The 18,008-nt window shown below is 42.4% G+C and overlaps 3 non-coding genes across 3 annotated transcripts; 1 reads left to right on the forward strand and 2 right to left on the reverse strand.

Annotated features, from left to right (window-relative positions):
• Positions 1-540: 540 nt before the first annotated feature.
• Trnac-gca lies at positions 541-612 on the reverse strand. The gene has a single exon. It is a non-coding gene; the product is annotated as a tRNA-Cys (tRNA).
• A 10,074-nt stretch (positions 613-10,686) lies between these two features.
• Positions 10,687-10,758, forward strand: Trnac-gca. Its single transcript has one exon. It is a non-coding gene; the product is annotated as a tRNA-Cys (tRNA).
• Positions 10,759-15,543: 4,785 nt separating this feature from the next.
• On the reverse strand, positions 15,544-15,615 carry Trnac-gca. The gene has a single exon. It is a non-coding gene; the product is annotated as a tRNA-Cys (tRNA).
• Between the last annotated feature and the right edge of the window lie 2,393 nt (positions 15,616-18,008).

The following is an 18,008-nucleotide window of genomic DNA, read 5'->3' on the forward strand; positions in this document are numbered from 1 at the left end:
ACTTTAAGCTGTTAGTCACATCACATCTACCATTAACAGCAGAGGAAAATAAGTGCACACATGCTTGTTAGTGCTGAGCACACTTTCTACACTCACACAATCCAGGATCCCTGACTAGGGAAAACTGCTGTGTCTTCACTTAATCATCAAGACAATCCCCAACTGACAGGAACACAGGCCAAGCTGATCTAGACACTGTGTTCTTCATTGAGACTTTATTTCCATGTGATTATACACTGTGTCAAATAGACTATTAAAATTTACTGTCCCTGTGAAGTTGAAGGAAAGAATACAGATGGGGAAAAACAAGAAGGTAGAGAGGACTCAGCAAAGGTCAGAGGTCAGCTGTGTGCAATGTACTAAGGTTCCAGCCTTTGGGCCAGTGGGTGATTATAGTGTCATTGAGAATGCAACCCACAGAAGTAAATGGGCATAGAAGCATTGCTTCTAGAAACTTCAGCTAATGAAGACTTTCTAAGTCCATGGGTGGCCTCCCTGAGATGAACCCGGTAAGTCAGTGACCAGAATCCAGCATAAATAAGGGGGCACCTGGATTTGAACCAGGGACCTCTTGATCTGCAGTCAAATGCTCTACCCCTGAGCTATACCCCCACTGGTACCAGGGTACCCAGTTAGTAAATTTCATCTGTGTGGTAATATGGTTTGACTATAAAGTTAAATTACAGATCCTCTCAGACCTACTTTCCAGAAGCAGTCAGACCTGACTGGTGAGATGCCTTCCTCAGCTCTGCAGCTTTCCTGGCCCATCCTTCATCAGCACCATCAGCCAAGGAAATGGAGAGGAGCAGGAGGAAATGCAGACCTGAGCCCATTTCACACTGCTGTCCTGGGTTAGCTCCTGAGCTGGCCAAGTGCCTTCCACCTGGGCCCCCAGACTTCCCTCCCCTCCTTCCCTGAAAACAGAATGGCTGCCTCTCAGAGGCTTTCATGGTGCCCTAACCTGCACCATAGGCAGCAACACTGCAGGATCCCTCTCTCCTGGTACAGCAGCTGAGCCAGGCTTTAGCCTTTGAGGATGAAGCAAGTGAGCAGTGGGCTCTGGAAGGGGAAGAAGCTCATGTGGGAAATGTCTGCCCCACACAGACAGCCTGGTTCTGGGATTTGTCTGTTGGGGGAGATTTGTTTGTGTTGCATGATCTGAGACTGCCAGTGGAATCAGACCTTGGTTTGAGGGTAGAGTCCACACTAAGCTGGCCATAGTTGGCCTAGAGTTTCCTGGCCAACTGAGAGGAAGCTAGAGGGATCAGAAGAGGAATAAGGAGGTGCCTGAGGAGACACGAGGTGTTTCGAACTGGGGAAGGTGGAGAAGAGAGTGGATGATAATTTCTTCTTTTCTCTGTGGATCTCTCAGGTTTGTTTGCCTAACTTTTAACTACAAAATTCTATATTTCTATAAAACCATTAAACATCTGGCATCCATGCATGGCTGTAGATCATGCCAACTTGGTTGAATTGTACAGCCACAGCCTCACCCCCTCTACCCCACCATCCTACCACTCACCGTCCCCATACACGGGGAGGTGGTTCTGTCACTCAGGCTGTCTGTGCACTTGCACACTGCAACCCTCTCAGCACCACCAGCAGTGCAGACCAGGGACTGTGAGCCCTGGTGTCCCAGCACTCCCTGGGCTGCCATGCTCCCCTGCTTACAGCCACAGCTTGGTCCCTCCCACACAGTGCCCCAGCCAGGCCGGTTGCTCCTAAAGCTCACTATCTCTCCCCACTTGGCACATGAGCAGCCATGGTGGTACCTGACCCAGGTCTGCAGTTAGCACAGCTGGGGGCTCCCCACCATGCCCATCCTCCCTGTTGGCAAAGTTGATTACCTGTAGCTGATTACCCTCCCCTCCCTGCCACACAGCTCCATCTATGCTGTTGGCGTCAGCAGATTTGGTGAGACACCTGGAGCTTTTAAGGAGAAATTAGGTTTTAAAAAAATAAAACTAAATTTAAAAAGGGGGGGGATCTTTTCCATGTTAATAATCAGAAATACTACAATGGAGAGTGTTAGGATCCTGTTTAGAGCTACTATGTATGGCTTGTAAATGGAAAAAATAAACCACTAAATGGGATTGACACAATATCTATTTCAATTACTATCATTTTTATCATAAAAAATAGTTTGATAACTGTTCCAAATATGAAAATTTGACTGGTAAGATACAAACCTTAGAGAGACTTACTATTGAAAAGATGCAAATTTTAGAAAGACTGACTGGTAAAAATAAGAAAAATTTGACTGATAAGATACAAGCCTTAGACTTACTAATGAAAATGAAAAAAATGACTGATAAATACAAGCCATAGAAAGACCTACTAATGAAAATAAGAAAAATATTCAGACACAGACAAAGGAATTTAGAGCAGAGCCTATCACACCACTGCATTATGAAATTGAGTAAGAGTGGCCCAAGATTACTAGAAAACCAACTTTAGTTTATCCAGTTATCATACAAGAATGACCACCAGGTGATAGGCATCACCAAGGCAATGCAGAGTTGACTGGAATCCTGTATAAGTTTTAGACTTGAAGAGATTTAAAGAAGCAGGCATTTCATATGATATACATTCACCCCGTGTAAAGCAGGTGTTAAATTCATGGGTAACTCAGAATTATCCGATAAGACTGAAAAGATTTAGCTACATCAACATTGGAAGCTGGTCATCAGTTACAATGGAAAACATGGTGGCAAGAGTAAGCTAGGATCATAGAACAATGAGGTAGGGCTAGAGGTATGGAAATTTTCCAAAACCAGCTTCTCAATAAAGGTCAGTATGCTGATTTGCAAAGACAGTCAAGATTTGATGATCACACCTTGACACTATGTTGTATAGCAGCCTGGGACATGGTTTAAGAATCAGGAAAAGACAGAGTCATTTACTAAAATTATATAAGGCCCAAAAGAAGCCCTCACTGATTTTTTTTTACAAAGATTGACTTCAGCTGTAAATAGAATGACATTAGATCCAGAAGTTAGACAAATATTAATTGAAAATAAAATGCTAATTCAGAATGCAAAAGGATGATTAGGGATTTAAAGGTAGGATCAGCACCAATAGAAGAATGGATTAGAAATATGGCTAATATTGGATCTCATACTTATGATGCTGCTTTGATAGAAGTAATTTCTAGAAATTTTAAGAAAAATCAAAATTTCAGATATTTTAGTTGTGGCAGATGAGATCATTTGAAAAGGGACTGTAGGCAAGATGTTTCTAGAAACAATATTTTTTCTAGAGATAATCCAAAAAGAGGGCCCCAGCCTTCTGGAATATACAGAAGGTGTGCCAAAGCCTGGCATTGGACTAATGACTGCAGATATACAAGGGACAGGCAGGGTAAACATTTGCCACTGGGAAATCCCTGAGGGGGCTCCCACAGGTCGCCAATCATTCCATGTCAGCATTGGAGAAAACAATCTACACAGCAGTTAAAAGACTTAGAAACCACACTGCTCTCTGGTTGTGACCAAAGACAGAAAAACTTCTTCTTCTGTTTTTTTTTTTTGAGACAGGGTTTCTCTGTGTAGCTTTGCACCTTTCCTGGAACTCTGTAGACCAGGCTGGCCTGGAACTCACAGAGATCCACCTGCCTCTGCCTCCCGAGTGCTGGGATTAAAGGCGTGTGGCACCAACGCCCGGCAACAGAAAAACTTCTATAGATACAACAAAAAGTTCAGGAGAGACCAGAAAACAAGTATTTTGGTGAACTGCTGTAAATGATCAGAGACCAAAGCTAAAAATACATATAAATGGCATTAACATTGAGGATTTACTAGACAAAGTTTTTTCCATATTACAATATAAAGGTTATGACAGGTATACTACACAATTGTACAAGACAGGCATTTTTAGAAAGATCTAATTGTACTTTAAATGATATGCTTAATAAACAGAAAGGGGTAATAAAGATCCCCAGAGATAGACTATACAATACTTTATTAACCTTAATTTTTAAAATGCTAATGAGAAAGGAACTACAGCTGTGGAGAGACACTGGATAATGGAAAAAACTTCTGAATTAAATCAGTCTGTATACTTCAAAGATGTGTTGATCTCAGACTGGAAACCAGAATATGTATTATGTTGGGGAAGAGGTTTTGCTTTTGTTTCCACAGGAAAAAAAACATGCTATGAATACCATCAAGATTGATAAAGATTAGATTCAAACAGGAGAGACCTAATGATTAGGAGAGGTGATAGTTCATCAACCACATGGCCATTCCATCTAAATTAACTGATAAGACTGACAGATGCCTTTCATTTGGGCCAAACATAACGCGCCCAAAAAAAGGGGGGCGGAATTCATGAAAGTTACGGTTAGGGCAGGGTTTTGTTTTGTCTTTCCAGGAGAATAAAAGCATTCAACTAAAGAATCCAAAGACCACTGAACAAATAGATAGATGTCTGAAGAAGAAGGACAAATCATCCAGAAAAAATGTACCAAGGAAAAGAATAAATGGGCTTAATGGTACAACACATTTCCAACAGGAAAAAAAATTTCATAAATCTTCCCAAATGTTTGTTTCTACTGTTTTCTACAAACGTGTGAGGCAAATGGTCTTTTTATAGACCCAACTCAGTTAGAATTTAAAGCTACTTTGGAGTTGGAGCATGGTTCTCTCCTTCTTTGAACCCAAGCATGTTTGCTAGAGGAAAATCCAAGGTCTCTATCTCATCACCTGGTATGGGACAGAAGAAAACCAAAATTAAGGGACTGTTCTATTGCCACTCATCTCAAAACTTTTCTTAAGGTATAAATATTATCTCAAAATTATAATATATACATATATTATGTCATGATATTAATGGTCATATAGAATACTAGCTAATTCTGGAAATAGGCTTCATCTAGCTTCCTGTACCTAATTTCAGCCTTGAGTCTAAAGCGGGTAACTAGGAACTAAATTTGTGTACCCTGAATGTAATTAATAGATTGTGATCCTTTAACCTCTCTGATATCTGCTGCATATGACATTTAAAATGTTTAAGTTATTTACAGTGAATCGTGATCATTCCTAACAGCGACCTTTGAAGTCTCCAGAAAGTCTCACAAAGACAATTCCACCTCGATTGTGGTAACACCATTAAGTAACAGACACCACTTAAAAATCATCTTTGGACTATAATACTGCTCAGTACAATTTCAAGGCAGTTAGCTAAGATAATCTGGCATCATAGACTACTCCAGCCAGAGCTTCAGGTAAGCCTTGCACTGTCTCATCACACAGAGACTGGACAACAGCTAGGTCTCCCAGGATATGATCTTTATCTCAATTTTTTCAGGGTACCCTAAAACTGCCATCACCCCAAACAGAAGAAGTAAATTTAAGAACAAGACGCCCACATTCCCAAGAGGTGGGGTGGGTAGTTTTGGTCATTCAGTGGCTGTTAGTCATCATTTGGGGGTGGGTTGGTTACAAATTGTTATTGGTCTCAGTCAGGGAGGAAACTAAGCAAAGGGAATTAGATTCAAGGAACTTGTTCTGAAAGAAAAAGGGGAGATATAAAAATGATAGAATAAAAGGGTAGATTATTGAATCTACTTTCAAACTGAAACAGCAACTACTGCTCTCAAATATTTTACATTGGTATGGATTTTTATATATTGATACAAATTTAAGGTTAGTTTTACTGTTATACTATATATATGTTTCTACTCTTGTTAAAGATATTCATAAACTGATACAAATTTAAGGTTATTTTTGTTATACTGTAGTATAAGTTTCTATTTCTTGTATAAGGTATTGTACATATATATCTCATTTTAAAATGTAAAGTTCTAATCCTTGAAAGCTATTTAAGATAATAAGAAAATACATGTTAGTAGTTAGTCATTTATAACAATCAAACTTACAATCATATCAGGTATGTTCTCAAGGTCAAAGAGACATATTTAAATAGATAAATGGTCTGCAAAAACTTAAGAGAACTATAAAATAAGGCACATAAAATGTTTTAATAGCATAAGGCTTTTCATGATGGCGATACACGTCTGCACTGGCACCCCCAAATCAATTCAAAGGAGGATGATAGGCATAGAAAACCTCCAAATGCAGTTTGCTTTCATTGGCAGCCAAGTTAGCCACTGGGCAAAGAAATTGCCCTTGCTTCGACTCCTGACAATATGCTGTCCAAATTAGACAATCAGGACACAAAAGAAAACCACTGTTATACTTTGCCAAGACAAGGCAGGACAGTCCTTCAATATTCCTGCTTCACAAAAAAGTCTATCAGATATTCTAGGCCTGTAGGCTAAAGATGAAAGCCCCAAAATTGCAGAGGAAAGTTGGGGTGACTGTCCAGGTAGCCAGATGTCTTTGTCATTTCTTAGATTTGGAATTTGCTTCCTCTGCATTTCCTGTTTAATCAGATAATAGTATATCCTTCTCAGGTCTCTGATGAGGTTAAAGATTAGATAGTTATAGTTATAATTTTCCATAGTAATGATAGAAAGGATATCAGGTACACAACTTTGGACTCCCCAAGAAAGGAGAGATAATGAACTAGTTTCTTTATAAATGTGCCAAATAGTAATGGACTTGACATTGTGAAGGTATTTCTTAGTTGATAATTATTCTTATTTTATATAGTTTTACTATGTTGAGTCAAAACCCTTCCTCTTTATTTAGACAAAGAGGGGGAAATGTTGCAGATTTGTTTCTGTTGCCTTTCTGAGGCCACCAATGGAGTGAGACCTTGGTTTGAGGGCAGAGTAAACACTAAGCAGGCAAGAATGGACCATAGACTTTTTTTGTGGATGGAAAGAAAGCTAGAGAGACACACAGAGGAGGAAGAAGGAGGGGCTGGTGGAGACATGAGGTCTTTTTTCAAGCCTGGAAGGCAGAGAAGAGAGTGGGTGACCATTTCTCCATCTTCCATGGAGCTCTCCGCTTTATTTCCCTAATATTTAACTCCCAAGTTTTATTTTTTAATAAAACAATACAAAGAAGTCACAATAATTCTCTCTTTAGTTCTGACAACATGTTCACCAGACAGTAATGAAGGGAGATAATTTATGGTTCAGTTTTCCTTTCTGGTCCCTGGATACTGGCTGGCTGTATGGCTACTGTGCCTGGGCAAACCAGAAGAATTCTCCACCATAGTGCACACCTTCTCTTTAAGTTCCCAACAGAACCAGAGAAACTAGATATGTTCAGTTAGAGTAGAGACACTTATAAGAGTGGATGGACATAGAGCTGTTGGAAGAGATGGGAGGCATCCATCCATCCATCCAAATGTCGGGCTGGCCTGTAGCTCCCAGCTCTGCTGAGGATCATACATGTAAAAATTGGAAGAAAAATATTACTGTGTGTGTGTGATAAACACATATATAAAAACATAGAGAAACATGGATTTGAACCAGGGACCTCTTGATCTGCAGTCAAATGCTCTAGCCCCGAGCTTTGCTGCCTCCCTGTCAGATGTTTAGGAAGTGCCTTTCACCTTCACACTCAACATTCCTACAATTTACAGTTTTTACTTGTCTCACGAGATTTGGTAAGACCAGCACTGCTGCCTCCACAAACTCAGCTCAGACAGGTCCCACTCCAGTCCCCAGTGACTCCAACTCTGCCCCATGTTGTCATGTCAGCAACACACACACACACACACACACACACACACACACACACACACACACACACACACAAGAACCCCTCAGCCTGTGGAACAGCATAGCTGGAGACAGAGAGACATAAGCTACTATAAAGGACTCAGCTTTACATGTCTGGGTTCTTCAGTTATACACAAGTCCTCAGTGTGAAGAGACTCTGCCTAACTTCTTTGGGGAACAGTGGGGTACCTGCATGTGAAGACATCTCTCCAGCCCATGGATGATCTGAGTGTTGCCCCTAAGGGTAGCTGCTGGGTAGAAGACAACATCTCTTCAGGCCTGAGTGGGTCATCGAGGACCTCCTACAGCAGAGCAGGAGGATGCAGAGGGTCAGAGAATACTGAAACTGTGACCTCTACCCTGGCCTTCAGAATGATCATCACTCTACAAACTCATTGTCATATGTTTATATCAATATATATGGCGCAATTCAATTATTTGGAACTCTTAATAATATTGTGAAAGATTATTAAGGAAAAAAAACACAGCACTGCTCCGAATTCTTTTCTTATTGCTTCTGTCAACCAAAGGGTGCCATTCTCCAAAATTTCACTGTCTCTTCTAATCTTTCCTATACACATATGTAAAATGCATACAACATGGCATGTCTTATTTAATCAGGTCTGGACAACAGTAACTAACTGATTTGGAGTAGAGGTCTTCTTCCATTCTCACTTTCCCATTACATTCATGTCCCAACCTTTAGTTGGATGACCTATGTTTTTATCATGATGACATTGTCAACACTGTGTATGGTGGATGTGCATCATCCTAAACAAGATGAAGATATCGGGCAGAACTTTTCATTTTCCTGAAGTTAATGGTAATCTTATGTTTAAACTGTTTCATATCCTTTAAATATTTACATTTTCCACAAACCTTGAGTTCTCTTTGAAATACTATTTAGAATAATATTCCATACATGGAAACATTTCTACTGTCTAATGAACATTTCTACTTTCTGTTTTCCAGGAGTGACCTGGCTCCTGATCCTTTTGTTGTGGTTGTCCCCAGAGGCCTGCTGCATGGTCAAGGCCCTGTGACTTCCTTCCCCGTGACATTCTTCTTTTCCACTATCTCTTCTGTATGGAAATGTCTCTTTCCCATATGTTGAGTTCTTGGATGTTTCTTAACAAAATGACACTCCTTCTTTTGGATGATGATCTTATACTGTGAGAGGTGAATTGAAGTAAAAATTCTAGACTGTGTATGTCTGATAAAGCATATAATTCTCCCCACACATTTTACTAATACTCTGTATATTTATGGATTTGTTCATAAAATAATGTGGTGGTTTGAATGAGAACAGCCACCATGGGTTCATATATTTGAATGCTTGGTCTCATTTGGTGGACTGGTTAGGAAGGATTAGGAGGTGTGGCCTTGTTGGAGGAGATGTGTCATGGAGGTGGCTTCATGGTTTCAAAATCCCATATCAGGTCAGTCTTACTCTCAGCATCCTGCTTGTGGATCAAATGGAAACTCTTAGGGCTCTAGTGCCATGTCTGCCTACCTTCATCATGTTTCCCACCATGATGATCATGGACTAACTCTCCAAATCTGTAAGTAAGCTCCTATAAAGGCTTTATTTTATAAGTTGCTTCATCATGGTGTCTCTTCACAACAAAGGAACAGTATATTGACTATATATGTTTCACTGTAGTAGCACAGAATAGTAACTAAGACAAAAGTTGATACCAGGGCTTGGGTTATTGCTATGACAGGTCTGACAATGCTGGTTTTGGGTAGAATATGGAAGACGTTGGAACTTTGGATTAGAAAGACAGTTGAATGTTGTGTGAATTACCAGGCCATACTAATAGGAGCTTGGAAAAAATAGTGCTTATCTTATGATATGTTCAAAAAGTATGTGTTTATACAAAAAAAGTGGCAAAAGGTCTTGTCTTAAAATCTGCCTGAAGATAAATTCAAGAGTTTTGGATGTATCATTGGCAGAGGAGATTCCAAGACAGCCTGGTGTTGACTGTGTCACATGGTTACTACTGATCACCCTTCTGCAGATCTATAATGAAAAGGAGAAAGAAGGGCAAAGTTAAATACAAAATGGATGACACTGGTTCCTTAGAGTCATTAATCACCTTTGGTTTTATATCCTTTCTGCCTCCTCTTCACCTTAGAATCCTCAGACTTGAATAGAGGGGATTGATGAAGGCATCCCATTTAGGACTGAGTGCTCCAAAGTCTCTCACTCTCTGTCCATTGTCCAGTTTGGGTCTCTGTGTTCATTTCCATCTCCTTCAAGGAGAATATTCTCTGATGTGGATTGAGCAAAATAGTAGTATGTCATTAGGAATTGTTTTATTTCTATGTTCCTTAGCAGAAAATTAGTAGTGGGTTTTCTCCAAGGGCCCATGACCTAGATGGCCATTGTAGCAATATAACATATGGGTTCTGTCTCATGGATTGGCCCTTAAACCCAATTTTGTAAAAGTAGTGGTTACTTCTATAACATTTGTGTCAGTATTGAACTAGTATGTGCTTTGGCTCCTGCTACTTCTGAGGAAAGACTTGGATCCATGAATTTGTCTCCTATTTAGACTAAGACTCTGAGGAAAAGGGGAATGGCTGACCTCCCTTTGTGTACTCAGCATGGCTGATAGTGACCAGAACATAGGAAGCTCCATGTGTGTTTATTGAGTGAATAAATGATGGAGGGAAGTAAAGGGCACACTCCTAATACCTTTGAGAATAGATAAAATTCTCTTGTGCAAAAGGTGTGAACCACTGAAAATCCAGAACCATCAGCTCTTGTCTTGGCCACTTAAAAAAAACTGAGTGTAAACGTAAGGACAACACCACAGTCAAGTGTCCTTCCAGGACCAAAGCTGATGTCTTTAGCACACATGAGAGAAAGGACATTGAGATGGGCTGACTAAGGTTGGAGAGAAGGGTGGAGGGCAGACTTTAATGGAAAAATCTTGCCAGGTCAAGATGGTTATGAGGAACCAGTTGATTGTGAACACATAAAAAGCCTGGGTGTAGTGCGAAGGTTGAAGAGATGCTAATGAGAGGTTACTGTACCTATAAGTGGGGGCATAGCTCAGGGGTAGAGCATTTGACTGCAGATCAAGAGGTCCCTGGTTCAAATCCAGGTGCCCCTTTGCTTAAATTTGATTTTGGTTATTAATTCACCTTGAGGAGGACTTTAGTGAAGCTAGGAGTTCTCCATTAGTTAAGGTTTATTGAATAAACTCCAGAGCCTCCCACTCTGGGTGGCATAATACAGAATAATTTGATGACCGATGAGAGGAAGACTTAGCCTCTTAACAGAACTCTCACCCAAGGGCCCAAACACTCATTACTGAATCCACACTCTATCCCCATTACCACGATGACCAGAAACAGAAAATGATGGATGGACAAATACAAGAAAATTTACCAAAAAGGGAGATATGGCTTCTATCAGATTTGGTAAGTACCCAACACAATGGATGAAAAATGAACTCAGTAGCAAATGTCAAAGAAATCTAAGACCATAGGGAAGATCTTCAAAACCTGGGCTCCAAGGAGCAGGTGATGCTTACAGGACAAGAAATACCCATGGCAAAAACCTCTCAACAGCACTCCTTGACAGTAGGAGACAATAAAAAACATGGTTGGGGCTCCAGCACACCTCTGACCAACAGCTCAAAGGGAGGTATCCCTGCCTGGAACTGGAAGTTTTATTTGGCAAACTATAGATTCTCAGATGAGCATAATCTCCTGTATGGAGCAATTCCGATTAAACTCTGGTGTCCCAGAGGTCCCCAGGACAGGACAGGCTATTGCCATTGCTCTCAGTAACTCAACACAACTTGGTGACAAAGCCCTATTGCTGAAGACACCACATATATTAGTCACAGCACACAGGGGACCAATTTGGAAGCTTCCTCCCTGTTGGCTAGTTTGGTCGAGCTGGAAAGTGTTTGCCAGTGATTTATGACCTTGTACCTGTGCATACTCACCTCATTAGCACCATATCTCCACTGCCTCACTCAGGGATGCTCTGTGACTTCTCACCTCCAGTGCCGAGGCAACCTGTCTCTCCACTAATGAAAATCAGTATTCAAGAGAGATGGGGACATTGTAAACTTCCTACATTGGTGATTGTGTGTGTGTATTTGTCTGTGCATGTGCATGTATGATGTATTTGTACATGAGGGCATGTGTATGCTATGGAGTAGGTGAGGAGGACAGAGGAAAGCCTGAGGTGTCACACTTCACCCTGGTTTTATTTGAAGCAGAGTCCATCTCATTACTACAAACTAGGCTGCACACCCCAGGCTAACAGGCCGTGAGCTTCAGGAAGGACTCTCCTGCCTCCACCTCCCTTTTTCCTTAGGAGTGCTTGGAGTACATACATGTGACCCCACATCTTTTTCCATATAGGATATACATGTGTGGGCATGTATCCAAACTGAGATTCTCAGGCTTGTGCAGCAACAGCTGAGCCATATTACTAGACAGCCCTGTGGGAATTTGATTTTTATTTTCATTTTTTACAATCTTGGTCACTTGGCAGAATTAGCTGAGGCCGCTGCACATCTTCCTTCTGTGTCTTCAGCAAAGAGTGGAGGCTGTGGAGCTGTCCGTGGTACCTCCTGATGCTCCCCAGCTGTCAGGTCTGCTGCAGCTACACCTGGCCCTGCAGCAAATGCTGTATGTAAAAAGTTTGAATCTTTGAGGGTAACTCTGCTTTGTGGAGTGAAACTTAAAATGCTAAAGCATTGTTGCCACAGGGCAGATACTGACGAATTAGAAGAGGTGCCAGTCAACGGCCACCAATGGATGCCCACCAGATCAACATGCACCCTGGAATGCAGGAGGCTGTGTGCTTCACCCCACAGCCTGGGATCCCCATTCCCCAGCTCTGGAGAATCAACTGCAGTTCTCCAGTGCAGACAGAAGGCAGCACACTCCTGACCCCTGTGTTCAGTCATTTCCCCTGCCCACTTGCTGTGCCGGCTTCCACAGATGGTTCCAGAACCAGAGACTGGTTCTTTCTACTGAAACCACCATGGATAGGACTAGAGAACTCACTGTTTTGCAAATATAAATGAAGACTTGCTCACCTGAAAAATAGGGTCCAAAAGTACACACTCAGCCAGCTGGCAAACACTTTGCACTGCTCAGTAAGCAGATGGGTGGGACACATCCCTGCCCTCTGTGGGGTGAATCCCAAACATCTGAGTCTTCTCCCCACACTCTGTGTGAAGTAGAGGGAATCCTGGTAGGCTACAGTGACCAGGATGAGGGAGAAGGTCATCTGTGTTCTGGTTTCTGAGGCTATAAGTAGAGTCACTTTGTCTCATATCACTGGGAACTTTTAGTCCTTGGACAGAGGACTTGTAGGCTGAGGAGGGGAGTAAAAAAAAGAAACCAATGTAGCAGATGCCCACCAAGTAGAGACAAAACTGTAGGAAGGAAAAGGGAGACAGGACTGAAGGACTGGATGCTGGAGCCAGGGCTCATTGCTTACAAACACCTGTTGCTCTTGCAGAGGACCCAGGTGTGATTCCTGGCACCCACTTGTCAGCTCACAACAGTGTCTAACTCCAGCTCCAGGAGGTCTCACATGCTCTCTGTGCTGCTTGGGCACCAGGCAGCCATGTGTAGTACAGACACACATACAGGAAAAACAGCCATATATACAAAATTAAGAAAAAGCGGAAGGACATGTTGGGGCTGCACAGTGTGCAGAGTGGGATCCAATGACCCGCTGACTCTGCATCAGAACTCCTGGACAGCCTCTGATTCAGGACATCCCTCCACAGTGTGAGGTTATGGAGCCACTAATGAAGAACTTCTGAAATAGACACAGGTCATTAACCATTGATGGGACCTCACTTATGATTGATATCTGATGTTCCCAAAGATACTGACAGCGACCTAGGAGGGACAGTGTTGGAGGTGACTAGTAAGCAGAACACTAATGAGAGATGCCAATTTTAGGCTTTCAAATGAAGGGAAACAGCAATAGGAAGCAGATGGGTTTGAACTCAGAACCTTAGCCTGCTGTCAGACATTCTATTATAGGTTGTACTCCCGTGGACAGAGAGAGTATTCTCAGTATTTCACCTTGTTGCCATGCCTGTGCATCGCATAATATAGGTACATTTTATTAAAGCACACTCCATGCCCTAGAGGCCCCTCAATTATCTCACAGTTTCTTTTCCACAATGAATCATAATGTGAATTCTTATAATAAGCCAGAGACATTGCCTTCTCCTTGGTCAGTACCTGATGAGAGTGGGGAGTAGGTGTGGGAATCAGAGCTTGTCAACAGAGCTACCACAAGAAACGTGTGGTGTCCTAATAATTTTATCCCATTTTTCAAAAGCCACGGTCACAATGCACGGTCAATCAGTGGTGCATTTTTGGACAACAGGCCTACCGTTGGACACTCGTTTCACATCTAAGAGAATTTCCTATGTATCACTTTAGCCAAATCAGTCTTCACACGAATAAACAAGCCACACAGCCAAGGAGTATGTAACTGGAAGGCTCAGGGTTTTCTTCCTACTGTGAGCTCATTTAGTCAAGGGCACCTATAATGGAAACACATCAGTTTCACTTTTTCCAACAGCAAAGTCTATCTGCCATTGCCTCTGAATTCTCTTCATAACCAGTCAGTTCTCATGGGCACTCAAACACTTCTCATAGAATCAGTGGCAAAGGCAGCCTGTCACAAATGCTCACACAGTCATCACTTCACTATGAAATATCCTCCAGCTCTGTAAGTTCAACTCCATATTTTTATGCCTTTTGGGTCATCAGGACAGCCATTTCACCCATGCTCAAGTATTCCCTTACGATCTTTCCAGCAGTGAGCACCCTGCAGGACCTGTGCTTTGGAACCAAACAAGACAACCCACTGGACGTTTAGGTGACATCCTAATGCTGCCAGACTTACAAATGGAACAATTCATCTTCCTAATAAGAGCACTAATCTTCTGGCATCTCTTCAACACCTGACAGTAGTAAGTTAGTGACTAAAAAGTTCAGAAACCTCTGCTGATGTCCTGTCCCTCCTAGTGTCTTTGCCCACAGGCAGTGTTTGTGCATGCTGGCACAGCCTCAGATTCTGACCCTCCCCCACCCCATCTCAGCCTGCCAGGAAAGTCTTGGAATGCAGAATGCAGTCCATCACTCATGGGCAGCTCTGGACCACAATGAGACCATCACTCATTAAGAGGGGACACTGGAGGAGGGTATGTTCTAGCCTCATTTCTGCTGCTGTGATAAAATGCCCAGGCAAGAGGCAAGTGAGGGAAAGGGTTGGTGTTAGCTCTCAATTTCAGGACACAGTCCCTTATTTCAGGGAAGTCAAGGCAGCAGGGGCTTTAAGCTGTTAGTTATATCACATCTACCATTAACAGCAGAGGAATATAAGTGCACACATGCTTGTTAGTGCTGAGCACACTTTCTACACTAACACAATCCAAGATCCCTGCCTAGGGAAAACTGCTGTGTCTTCATACATCAATCTCATGACTTAATCATCAAGACAATCCCCAACATCAAGGAACACAGGTCAAACTGATCTAGACACTGTGTTCTGCATTGAGACTTTATTTCCATGTGATTATACACTGTGTCAAATGGAATATTAAAACTTACTGTCCCTGTGAAGTTGAAGGAAAGAATATAGATGGGAAAAACAAGAAGGCAGAGAGGACTCAGCAAAGGTCAGAGGTCAGCTGTGTGCATTGTATTAAGGCACTTTGTGGGTTCCAGCCTTTGGGCCAGTGAGTGATTATAGAGTCACTGAGAATGGAACCCATAGAAGTAAATGGGGCATAGGAGCATTGCTTCTAGAAACTTCAGCTAATGAAGAGTTTCTAAGTCCATGGGTGGCCCCCCTAAGACGAACCTGGTAAGTCAGTAACCAGAATCCAGCATAAATAAGGGGGCACCTGGATTTGAACCAGGGACCTCTTGATCTGCAGTCAAATGCTCTACCCCTGAGCTATACCCCCACTGGTACCAGTGTACCCAGTTAATAAATTTTATCTGTGTGGTAATATGGTTTGACTATAAAGTTAAATTACAGATCCTCTCAGACCTACTTTCCAGAAGCAGCCAGACCTGACTGGTGAGATGCCTTCCTCAGCTCTGCAGCTTTCCTGGCCCATCCTTCATCAGCACCATCAGTCAAGGAAATGGAGAGGAGCAGGAGGAAATGCAGACCTGAGCCCATTTCACACTGCTGTCCCGGGTTAGCTCCTGAGCTGGTCAAGTGCCTTCCACCTGGGCCCCCAGACTCCCCTCCCCTCCTTCCCTGAAGACAGAATGGCTGCCTCTCAGAGCCTCTCACAGTGCCCTAACCTGCACCATCAGCAGCAACACTGCAGGATCCCTCTCTCCTGGTACAGCAGCTGAGCCAGGCTTTAACCTTTGAGGATGAAGCAAGTGAGCAGTGGGCCCTGGAAGGGGAAGAAGCTCATGTGGGAAATGTCTGCCCCACACAGACAGCCTGGTTCTGGGATTTGTCTGTTGGGGGAGATTCGTTTGTGTTGCATGATCTGAGACTGCCAATGGAATCAGACCTTGTTTTGAAGGCAGAGTCCACACTAAGATGGCCAGACTGGACCCTAGAGCTTTCTGGCCACAGTGAGACACTCCTCCAACCAGACCACACCTTCTCCAACAAGGCCACACCTACTCATAATGTCTTTCCCTTTGATGGCATTTTCTTTCAAACCACCACATTCTGCTCTCTGGCCCCCACAGACTTGTAGCAATATATTAATACAAAAATGCATTTAGTCCAAGTTCAAAAGTCTCCATAGTCTACCACAGTTTCAACAATGTTTAAATGTCCAAAGTTCAAAGTCTCTTCTGAGATTTATGCATTCTCTCAACTGTAATCCCTTATAAAATCAGAATAAAAAAAAATCATGTGCTGTCATAATGGTACAGGATATACATTACAGTTCCAAAACATAGGCAAAGGAGAATAGCAAGGAAATTCTCGACCAAAGCAAGACCAAAAACCAGCTGGGTTAACTTCAAACTCTGTATCTCCATGTCTGATATCAAAACGTTCTTCAGATCTACAACTCCTTTCAGCTTTGTTGACTGTAATACACTTCTTTTTCTTGGGCTGCTTCCACTCCCTGTTAGCAGCTTTCCTCAGCAGTAATGCCACAGCTCTGGCATCTCCACTTCACAGGGTCTACAAGACAATCTAGGCTTCAACTTCACAGCTTCATGCAATGGCCTTTCTAGACTTGATTCAGGGACACCTCTGACATATCCCTGGCTTCAGTGCCTATGATTAGTCATGGTGGAAGTTCCCATAAGGCTTTTCTTCTTTTTAAAAAAAATTGTTCATTTAATTAGCATTCTTTTCATTTATTTTAGGTACTGACCACAGTTTTCCTTCCTTGTCTCCTCCTGTTCCCTCTCCCCCACTCCCTTCTCCCCTGTTCCCCATGCACTCCTCATCCATCTTCATTCAGAAAGGTGCAGGGCTCCTATGGACTTGAACAAAGCCTGACAAGTCAAGTTGAGGTAGGACTGAGCTCCTCCCCCTGCATAAAGGCTAGGCGAGGTAATCCAGCATGGGGAACTGATTCGCAAAGCCTGTTCCTAAAGCCAGAACTATGTGGAGGAAGCTGCCAAGTTCTGCTGCTTTCTGTGAATGGAACAAGGCCCCCTCATTCAGTTACCAGCTTTCTGTTTTCCATAGATTCCTTCACTGCCTAAGTTTGGCTGTCCTTGAACTTGTTCTGTAGACCAGGCTGACCTCAGACTTGGAGATCTGCCTGCTACTGCCTTAAGAGTGCTGGGATTAAAGGCATGCACCACCACACCCAGCTCTAAGCTTTTCTTTATTTCCTTTTCACAAGTTTGAAACTTAGCTAGGTGGGACCTTGCACTGAGGTCACCACACCCTTTATTCCATTTCTAATTATGTTTATCTCCTTGAACACAGGATTTAGCTCTATTCCACTTCCTGATGCCCCTTTCATCAATCTATACTTTTTAATTTTTATTTGCTCATCTTACTCTTTTTTATTATAAATCTTCATCAGAGTTAACACTAATAACCACACAACAGAGTCTATACTAGCCTGTTTTGAGATTTCCTCTGCTAACAGAATTAACCTAAAACTCTTCACTTTAGCCTCAGGCAGACTCTTTGGACAAGGGCAAAAAAGCAGCCACGTTCATCACTAATATATGACAAGATCAGTCTTTAGGCCACATATTAATATTCTTCTCTTCTGAAACCTCTTGAGTCAGACCCCCACAGTTCAAATAAGTCTTAGGATCACTGTCTTCCTCCTACTAGTCTGGCCCATTAAGCAGTGCTTAAAGCATTCCACTGCTATCCAAACACAAATGACCAAAGTCCATAATACTC

Source organism: Peromyscus leucopus, chromosome 3 (assembly GCF_004664715.2).
Source record: "Peromyscus leucopus breed LL Stock chromosome 3, UCI_PerLeu_2.1, whole genome shotgun sequence".
NCBI lineage: Eukaryota > Metazoa > Chordata > Mammalia > Rodentia > Cricetidae > Peromyscus > Peromyscus leucopus.